This window comes from Pinus tabuliformis, chromosome 6 (genome assembly GCF_031772625.1).
Source record: "Pinus tabuliformis cultivar Carrire ecotype Pingquan chromosome 6, CPIR1, whole genome shotgun sequence".
Lineage (NCBI taxonomy): Eukaryota > Viridiplantae > Streptophyta > Pinopsida > Pinales > Pinaceae > Pinus > Pinus tabuliformis.
Window position 1 is genome coordinate 1887433208 of NC_142292.1, and position 11267 is coordinate 1887444474.

Here is an 11267-nt window from a genome sequence, read left to right on the forward strand (position 1 = left end):
ACAGTTACCCATGATAAAGAGATGGTCAAAACAGTAAATGCAACCAGCATGTTACAAGAACCTCCCCAAATAGAAATTTTAAATCCGCCCAATCCTAAAACAGCTCAATCTCTTGATATTGTCAACAAGCAAGAAATCACATGGTTCTCAGAGTTTGATGGCTCTGTTAACAAGTTAGGAGCAGGGGCAGGTGTCTGGATTCACAATACATATGATAATCATGCAGAAGGACATGCCTATAGACTGAATTTCAAATGCACAAATAACATGGCAGAGTATGAGGCTCTGCTTTTAGGCCTTAAACTGTTAAAAACTCTAGGTGCTGTAAAAGTGTTTATCTTAGGTGACTCTGATCTAGTTATACAACAAATGAAAGGTAATTTTGTTACCAATGACAATAGAATGAGAGCCTACAGAACAGCTGCTACTGACATACTCCAGTCATTCGCCGAATTCAAGCTTGACAAGATTTCCAGAAATCACAACATTCATGCACACAGCCTAGCCACCTTCGCAAGTACATGCAAGCTTCCTTTTGACCCGAATCATCACTTCACAGCCGAAATAAAACATAGGCCCACCATCCCAAATAATGTCAGAGATTGGCAAGTATTCGAGAATGATGCCCAGATCAATAATTTCCTTACCCTTGCTCACGAATTTTCAAATATTCACATTGACATGGATGCCATGACAGATTCTGAACAGCAGAAAAATGAAGGTCAGCAGCTCTAGATACTGCAACAGCAAAAATAATTCTAAAGCCAACCGTTTTTGATAATGAAAACATTGAACAGCTAAAACAAACACAGGCAGAAGAAATAGACAAAACAGAGGTAGAAATCATTGACCTAAAAGATAATTTTTTGCCTGCTGGACTAACTCCGCTAGAAGACATGTTTGACTCTAATGACGTTCCCAGAAAACCAAAATTGCAACCAATAAACACGGAAATTGAAGAACACAACATTGGGACACCAGAGAATCCAAAAATGATCAAACTGTCCAAAAATTTGCCACCCGATCAAAAGCCCAAGTACATTGACTTGTTCAAAGAATTTCAAGATGTATTTGCTTGGAGCTATGAGGATTTGAAGTCCTATGATACATCAGTGATTCAGCACACAATCCCATTGAAGCCCAATCAGAAACCCTTCAAACAGAAATTGAGAAGAATCAACCCTGTGCTGCTTCCCCCGATTGAAAAAGAGGTAAAGAGGATGTGGGAAGCAGGCATAATAGCCCCTATCAGATTCTCTGAGTGGGTGTCCAATCTTGTTCCTACAAGAAAAAAGACAGGTGAAATCAGACTTTGTGTAGACCTCAGAAACTTAAACCAAGTCCCGTTAAAAGACCACTATCCTTTGCCCAAAATGGACCACATATTGCAGAGAGTAGTGGGATCATCTATAATCTCTTTACTAGATGGATTTTTAGGTTTTAACCAGATACTTGTTCACCCAGATGACCAAGACAAAATAGCTTTTACCACACCCTGGGGAACATTTAAGTATGTAAAGATGCCGTTTGGACTCAAAAACGCTGGTGCTACTTTTCAACGAGCAATGGATATTGCTTTCGCCAAAGAAATACATGACTTCTTGGTTTTGTAACTTGATGATTTAACCCCATTTTCCAAATCTGATGAAGAACATCTCAAGCACCTCAGGCAAATTTTCATGACATGCAGAAAATATGGAATTTCCTTGAATCCTAAGAAGTCCCTATTTGGCCTTGAAGAAGGAAAATTACTTGGCCACATTATATCAAAAGATGGGATCAGAATTGACCCTGAAAGAATACAGGCCATCCTCCAAATTCCATACCCCAGAAACATAAAAGAGCTACAAGAATTCCTTGGGAAAATCAACTTCTTGAGAAGATTCATTCCAAATCTGGCTGAATTAATAAGACTGTTGAGCAACATGTTAAAGAAAGATGCCAAGGTAAGATGGTCCCTGGAAGCTAAGCAAGCTTTTGAGAGTATCAAATCTGCCTTAACTCAAACCTCTGTCCTAACTAGTCCACAGTTCGATAAAGATTTTATCATATTTTCGTTTGCATCCAAGCATACGATAGTTGTTGTCCTGCTGCAGAAGGATGAGCAGGGAGCTAAAAAGCCAATTTCTTTTTTCAGCCAAGCCTTAAGAGACGCCACATTGAAGTACCCGATAATGGAAAAACATGCCTATGCACTTGTCAAGGCCATCAAGGATTTTAGAGTGTATATACTGTATTCACACGTGATTGCCTACGTCCCACATGCTGTTGTAAAAGACATACTAACTCAAGATGGATTAGAAGGCAAAAGAGGAAAGTGGATCACAAGTATCCTCGAATACGACATTGAAATAAAACCAACCAAACTGATAAAGGGACAAGGTTTAGCTAAACTGATGTCCGAAACAAATTTTCAAGCCTTAGACATTAACCAGCTGGACAATGAACCAGAGCTGGCGACTCCACAGATCAGTGAAATATTTCTGCAATGCCCCTGGTACACTGATATTTGCTATGTATTATTAAACCTGTGTGCTCCCCCAGGATTGTCCAGGACAAAGAAAAGATTTTTGAAAATGAAGGCTTTGAGATTTTGTGTTATTGATGGTGCATTATTTTGGAGAAATCATGAAGGTATATTGTTAAATTGTTTAACCATGCATGAAACTAACAATGTCATGAAAGAATTCCATGCAGGTGATTGTGGAGGACATCTCTACTGGAAGTCCACAGCAGATAAAATCTTGAGGGCTGGTTTCTACTGGCCCACTCTTTTTGCAGATGTTAAAAAGTTTTCCATGTCGTGCCACAAATGCCAAATTTTTGAAGGCAAGAGAAAATTGTTGCCCATGCCCCTTAAACCAATCTCCACCGAAAAACCTTTTCAACAATGGGGTCTTGACTTCATTGGAGAAATCCATCCCTCTTCCTCAGGCCAACACAAATGGATCCTAATAGCCACCGATTATTTCACCAAGTGGGTTGAAGCCATTCCCTGTAGACAAGCCAATGATACCATCATTATCCAATTCCTTGAATGCAACATCCTTTCCAGATTTGGCTGCCCTGAGAAAATCATCACTGACAATGCCGCTGCCTTTAAGTCCAAAAAGATGATCAGTTTCTGCCATAAGTTTCATATCACCCTAGGCCACTCTACAGCATATTACCCTCAAGGCAATGGATTGGCCGAATCATCTAACAAGAGCCTCATCAACATCATAAAGAAAATACTAGAAGAAAACAAGAAAAACTGGCACAAAAAGCTGGTGAATGCCCTATGGGCAGACAGACTTTCAAACAAAAGATCAATTGGAATGAGCCCTTATGAGCTGGTATATGGCATGGAGGCTAGATTCCCTTCATCCCTGGGCATTCCCACCATCAAGTTGTTACAAGAGATTCAGGCTGAACCAAATGACATTCAAAGAAGAATTAATCAGACAATTCATCTTCAGCAAACCAGAGAACAAGTCTATGACAGAGCACAAATCTTACAAGAAAAGCTCAAACAGATGTTTGATAAGAGGGCTAAAGCTGAAAATTTCAGTATTGGTGACAAAGTTTTGAAGTGGGACTCAAGAAGAGAAGACAAGGGCAAGCATGCAAAGTTTGATTTCCTATGGAAAGGCCCATTTATTATTTCTGCTGTTCAAGGAAACAACACCTATTTTCTCAGATCTATGGAAGGCAACACTATTGAAGAAGGTCTTGTCAATGGCAGGATGTTGAAACATTATCACGATCCTTGTTGTTAAAACAATGCAAGTTCTGTAAATATCTTGGTATAGTTATATTGTGTATATATGAGAACTATTTTTAATTCCTTTTGATAAGTAGGCTGATTATTGAAGGAACAACAGTAAATTCATGGAGGCACAGCTGGTGCCGATTGTCAATTTTTCAAAGACATATCTCTGTATCAATCTCAGCAAAGCAGCAAGAGTAACAATGTCATAACAGCAATTCGGGCCAAAGAGAAGCTGTTTTGCACTTACAATTTTCAGACAAGAAAAGGTTAACAGAAGAGGAAAAATTTCAGCAAATTATTTCACACCAAAGCTGAATGAAGTACATCAATTTTCAATCCATGTTTTCAAAGATATATTCTCAGGCAACATTGTACATAATAATCCGGCACGCAGAAGAAAGCAGGCGTTGCTGAGCAGCTCACAGAGATTCACTTAAGGAGAAGGTTGTTTTGTCACAGATTTTCATATTTCTAACAGCCAGAGCGAAGAAGTTTTTCAGTTTACGGTGACAACAGAGATCAAGGCAGTCTGACCTGTTGTTCTTGACTTTTCACAAGGAAAAGCCATCCCCAAGTGGAGCCACTGTTAGCCTCCTATTGCAACAGGTTTCATATTTCATGATTGACATTTTTACATGCCAAATATGTCGTCTTTCTTGCAGCAAGGTTCCATATATGCTAAATTGTGTATGAGTGTTAATCGCCTTTGAGTGTTTTTATTTTTTGATCTTTGGAACTCTCACCCAATTTTCTCAACTTGCACTTGATTGGTTCTTAGATTACATTAGAATCGTCTTGTGTTTGAGAATTCTCTTGCATAGATCACATTTGCATAATTAGAATTCTCATTTTCAGAATATTAATGAAAAATGTGCATAGATTACATTTGCATACTTTTCAAGTGAATTGTGCATAGATTACAATTGCATAGTTTACATTTTGAAAAATCAATCGTAGATTTAGATCAGTTTTCTTCGATTTGAATTTACACAAAAATAAAAATAAAAAAAGGATTTTCGAATTGATTTGCATTAGTATTTCTTGATAAAATTAGTGCATTAGAGAATTTGTCATATTTTCTCTTAGTGATCAATTTTTTGCATTGTTGGAAGTGAATGGAAACTCTCTCCTTACTTTAGTTAGGATTCATCGAATTGAAAAGATTACATTATCATATTCGATTGCATTCAGTTGAGTCGGGTCATAACACCATTGGTTTCGTATCCATTTACCCATTTGAGTAATAACAGCCTTAATAACACAGCGCTTAATTAAAATTCATCTAGTAATTTTTACATTTCTAGGGCTCTGAAGCACCAATATAGATCAGGCTAGTGTCTTGGAGTAGGAGAGTAATTAACTTTCCAAGACAGCAAAACCAAACAAGTAGCTCATCTTGTGGTAGGATAAATCCAACTGTTTCATGTGTACTCTGGGAAAGCTCCTCTTAAAGAAGAAGCACGAGACCGTGTCCGAACCAGTGAGGGGATCAATCCTCCTTCATTGGGAAAGACGCCAGATACACACGTACTACAAACGGTAAACCTCGGATTATTGTCGAGGAGCCTGGGGTCACTTGTCGGTAAACCTTGGATTATTGTCAAGGAGCCGGCAAGGGGATTGAGCTTGTTACTCTGCCCTTGCATGCTATCGGGTCGTAGACTGTTCCCCCAGGTATATTTGTTGCTGTTGGTAACCTTAGTGACCATTATCTTTAGGGTTCTACCCAAGGTGACGGTGGAGGGAAGATCCCACTGTACCTGGAGCAGACGTCGGCTAGACTCACTTGGATTTTCTGGGGGGTTCGCTTCACTCGAGACGGTTAAAGTGGAGGAACTTGGTCCAGTCTATTCATTAAGCAGGTTGCCGGGGTAACTGTTCCACCCGCCACTTCTGTACTGAATTCTGCGATGTTGGATTTCATCACCAACTAGTGTTTTCGGTCCGGAAGGCTACTGTTTGTGTATGGTTTGACTCCTAGATTTGATAGCGCGTGTTAATTTGTTTGTTTTTACTTTTAGAGACCATAGGTGTGAATTCTGAATTTTAATTATTAGGTGTGAATTGTGAATTGTTAATTTTAGTTTTAAAATTGTTAATAAAATTCATTGAAGTTGAATATAATGGCAAATGTTCCGGAATTTACCAACCTAGGAACCCCTCCTAATGAGAATCCTAGTACTTTTCCTTACTTTGGAAATGTTGGTCCTCCTTATATGGCTACTTTGTCATTACCTGGATTTACAATAGGTTTACTGATATGGTTATTTTCAACTTCGTTGGCCCAAAATACTCCAATTGTTCCATCTCAACCGGATGCTTCACCTCAACAGAGTTCACCATCTCAACATCACCAACCTTTTGTTGACCCTTTACCTTCTTCGCCTAATTTTTCTTCCTCCATTTCTTCCTCTTCGCCTGGTAAAAGCCTTGATGCTAATAACCAGGAGGCTAAGAAGAAGAAGAAAGGGAAGAAGAAGAAGAAGAAGAAGAAGCAAGATAAGAAAGAAGTCAACCAACCAACCACGACTGTAAGTGTTAGTTGTGTTGAGGAAAACTCCGACATGCATCGTAAACCCAAATACCCTTGCAGGCTTTGTAAGGGTGACCACTTCCTTGTCAATTGTCCTAGTATTCCAAAGGTCTTGGAAGTATGGTCAGAAAAATCTCATCAACTTTCTATTGATCCATCAACTAGTGATAGTCAGGTTCCTGGGAAAAAGGGTAAAGTTAGGTTTCCTTGTAAGTTATGCAAAGGGAGTCATCAAACTCACATTTTCCCTCACATGGATGACGCCTCAACATTATTGGAAAAACTTACTGTTCCACAGCAAGAATTTCCAACTGGTTACCGTAAACTTTCTCCCAACCTACCGTCAACTGATGGAGTGATTGATCTAAATTCAAGTACAGTCAATCACACTCTTCCATTGGAGAGTGAAACTCATGTCACTCAGGTTGATGATCCATTAGTTGATCAAGTGGTCGATTCAATTTCACATTCGGTCGATCCCACTTTCCATTTAGAGAGTGAACTTCATACCGCTCAAGTTCTTCTTGTTACATCGGATTCTTCTATGCCGGGGGGCATTTCACCTGTTTCTACAGAACCCCCTCCAAGTACTGAGGTCTTTTCCTTTGATTGGAATAGACTGACAGAACCTCGTCTTCCTTCCTCCATCCCTTTCCAAATCATTGTCAAGGCTGGTGGTAGGGACATACATCGTACTCAGGTAGATGAAGGTGCTTCTGTTAGTATTTTATCCTCAACTGTTTGGAAAGCTTTGGGTTCCCCTCAGCTTGCGCCTATTACGCAGAATCTGAAAGCTTTTAACAGAACCATTAGTGAACCTTTAAGGATCCTTCCTAAGTTTTCTATTACCTTGGAAGGTAAAACTGTCTGTATTGATCTTATGGTAGTTCGAGGTCCCTTGGATTTCAATTTACTCCTTGGGCGAGACTATGTTTATGCAATGAAAGCTGTCGTATCGACACTCTTTCGCGTGATGTCTTTCCCTCACAATGGCAGTATTGTGACTGTATACCAGCTTTCATTCCCTAGTCTTGTTTCGACTACCAATAATATGACACCCCTAAATGTTCATGATTCTAAAGTGGTATCTACCCTGCCACGGGTTAATTATGTGGCAACTGGTCCCATGTTTTCAGTTACCGATGTAAGTGAGCCTATCACTATTGATTTAGATCCGGTAATTGACATGGAAAACTCTATGGGATTACTTGAACACGATGTTTTTATCCCTTTTGAGTCCCTTGACATGTGTTCCTTCCATAGAACTATTCTTCCTTCTGATGAAGACCTCTTGGAAGCCATGATCAAGGTGTGTCCATTGACATGTCTTTCTTCCAGTTGGAAGCCATGATCAATGGGTACGAGGATAGTTTGTTCCTGTCTCAACCTCGTTAAAAAATGAAACTGGATGCAACGAGGATAGTTTTTTTGCTGTGTCAACCTCGTTAAAAAATGAAATAGGCTGTAGTGAGGATAGTTTCTTCTAGTCTCAACCTCGTTAAAAAATGAAACTGGAAGTCATGAGCATAGTTCCTTGTCTTGTGTCAAGCTCATTAAAAAATGAAACAAGGAGTAGTGAGGAAAGTTCCTTTTACTGTGTCAACCTCGTTAAAAAATGAATCAGTGTGTATGAGGAAAGTTCCTTTTACTATGTCGACCTCGTTAAAAAATGAATCAGTGAGTCAGAGGACAGTTCTTCTCTTGTGTCAACCTCATTAAAAAATGAAACAACTCCCTTTTCAAGTTGAATCTTTACAAGATCTTGAAAGTAAAGCTTCATTCCATCCAGCTGGTTGAATGAAATGAAGCTTGGGGGGCATGTACCTTGATTTTCATCATTATGCTGGGGGCATGAGAACTTCTTGAGCATAGTTCCTTATCTTGTGTCAAGCTCGTTAAAAAATGAAACAAGGATAGGCTAGTATGAGGATAGTTCTTTTACTGAGTCAACCTCATTAAAAAATGAATCAGGTAGATTTTAGGATATGTAGGTAGATCGTAGCAAGTAGGGTTTGAGGATAGTTCCTGTTACTGAGTCAACCTCGTTAAAAAACGAATCAGGTATGAGGATAGTTCTTTTCTTGTGTCAACCTCCTTAAAAATGAAACAACTCCCTTTTCAAGTTAAATATTGAAAGTAAACCTTCATTCCATCCAGCCGGTTGAATGCAATGAAGCCTGGGGGGCATGTACCTCGTTTTGTGTCATTATGCTGGGGGCATGTGAACATCTTGAGCATAGTTCCTTGTCTTGTGTCAAGCTTGTTAAAAAATGAAACACGGGTAGGTTAAGTAGGTAGATTGTAGAGAGTAGTTATGAGCATAGTTCCTTGTCTTGTGTCAAGCTCGTTAAAAAATGAATCAAGGATTTCATGAGCATAGTTCCTTGTCTTGTGTCAAGGAACTATGCTCGTTGGATCAAGGTTTTTAGAGTAAAGTTTTTGTTAGGTAGATTGTAGAGAGTAGTTATGAGCATAGTTCCTTATCTTGTGTCAAGCTCGTTTAAAAATGAAACAAGGGTTTTGAGGATAGTTCTTTTCCTATGACAACCTCACTAAAAAATGAAACAACTCCCATAGGTCTTTCCAGGATCTTGAAAGTAAAGCTTCATTCCATCCACCTCATTGAACGCAATGAAGCTTGGGGGGCATGTACCTCGTTTTGCGTCATTATGCTGGGGGCATGTGAACTTATAACAAGCATAGTTTTTCGTTTCAAGCTTGCGTAAACATGAAACCGAATCCGAGCATAGTTCTTTTCCTGTGTCAAGCTCGTTAAAAAATGAAACAAATCCTCCTCTACTTGAGTCGAGATATTGACTAGATCTCATAAATGTTAAGTATTTAGGTCAGTTAATTTAGTGTTTTGCATAATTTTCTTACAGTTTTAGGTCGAGTCTTTCAAATGATCTCGTCACTAAACCTTCATTTCATCCAACTGGTTGAATGAAATGAAGCTGGGGGGCATGCGCTCTAGCAATTATGCTTAGGGGGCATCAAGCACAGTTTTATCTCTGTTTCAAGCTTGTGAAAAAATGAAACTACTTTGAAGCATAGTTTTTCTCTATTTCAAGCTTTTGTAAAAATGAAACCTTTTTCGAGTCAATTTCAGTTATTTTCAAGACTCGTTGAACTCATGAAAATCCCGAGATTATTTTGCTATCTTTCATTCTCGTAAAACAAATGAAAATGCCGAGTTCTTTCCGTCTTTTCCTGCTCGTAAATTAAATTGAAAGTCGGCCATATGAGTACATTTTTATCATTTTTTCGCACTCATTAAAACTTACGAAAAAGTGAAAACCATGAGTACATTTTTATCCCTTTTTCGAACTCGTTAAAACTTACGAAAAAGTGAAACCTCAGAGTCATCTTTTAAGCCCTTTTCTGACTCCTAAAACATGAAAAGATTGCCGAGCGTTTCTTTTACACTCGTTAAAATGGAATTAAAAGACGGTCCCCTTATAGCCCTTTTCTGACCGTAAAAACAGGAAAAGGTTGCCGGGTTTTTGTCGTTTCAAACTCGATACTGGAAATAAAACGACGTGTCCTTGATCGCTTTTTACTTTTCAGGACAAAGACACTAACCATGAAAGTACTCCTTGGTCGCAAGATCAAGCGGTTCTCCCAGGTATTATTTTATACTTTTTCGGGCTTGGGGGACACAAATTTACGAAAAAGTTCACCTTGGAGTCTTCTTTAGTTTTTTCAGACTCTCTAAAATTGAAAAACGCCGAGTTTCTCCTATACTGGACTCGTTAAAATTTCACAGTAAAGGGCCTGTTCAATTACAAATAGGAACGAACCACTCCTTCCTAGGGTTCGAATCAAAACTAGGTTGGACTCATGCGAAGGATGAGCTTATAATCAAGCATATGTTATCCTCCTCAAGCTTGTTAAAAATAAAGAGGTACTTGCCAGAAATGGTGGGGGAAAAGAGAGAAGAATGAGCCTATTTGTTATCCTTTGTCTCAGAAGAAACCTTATTACCACTCTTGAACATGACACTTTTCATTCACCTGGGTTGGGAAATCCTTTGCCTCACAGTTGATCAAACCACATTGAAAGTCTTCAGCCGGGTTCCGGGGATTAACTTTGAGTCGTTTATCACCAAGCCATCTGTTGTGTCATTATGTGTTCAAGAGGTCTGCAAGCAAAACTTTCATCTGCAAAATACTTGTCATCCATTTGACCATCCCTGAGTCAGTCCTTACAGCAACATTTCTTCAACTTGAACAATGATTTCGTGTTGCGGGCTTCCCTGCAACGGGTCGCTTTCTATCAACATCAGCACATTAGCTAGAGAGACGACTTAGAAATCGTGAGTGCCTTGAAGTCTGCATGCATCAATGGCAGGTTTCTCGCCTTTGACTTCAGTTTACATCATTGACTTTCGATCGAAGGATTCCATGAAATGTTCGACATCAACTCATTCATTCACATCTCATGGATTGTACTGGGTACTTTGAGAACCATTGACATTACTGGTGGTCTCTCTCACACTTGTTAACAGTTTACATCATCGACTGGTAATCGAGTGGTTTCTACCATGTTCGACATCAACTCATTTATTCGCATGGCTAGAATCGTACCAATTCGGGAAGCGGAAATGAAGACCCTGGATCTAGTTTCCACCATCCAGGCTGCGAGGAGTTTTGTATTCATTATCTAAGTAGACTAATCATAAATAGATGGCTGCGCCCATACTGTGTCTACAAAAGTCTATGATTATGATGTATTGCAAGATCATTCCTGTATCAGAGTAGTTAGTCAATTAGTTAAAGTTTTGATCTGAGTATGGGAATGCCTACCTCAGTGATGATATAATCTTGTACATGTATTTTGTGTTGAAAATTGCAGGTTCTGACCAGGCTCTCCACGAGATAATCCTTGAAATGATAAAGCGCTTCACCCTTCCTAGATTTACAAAACCCTAATCTATTACAGGCTTCGCACTTTAGGGGGCAATCTGTTACACTAAAAAATGTC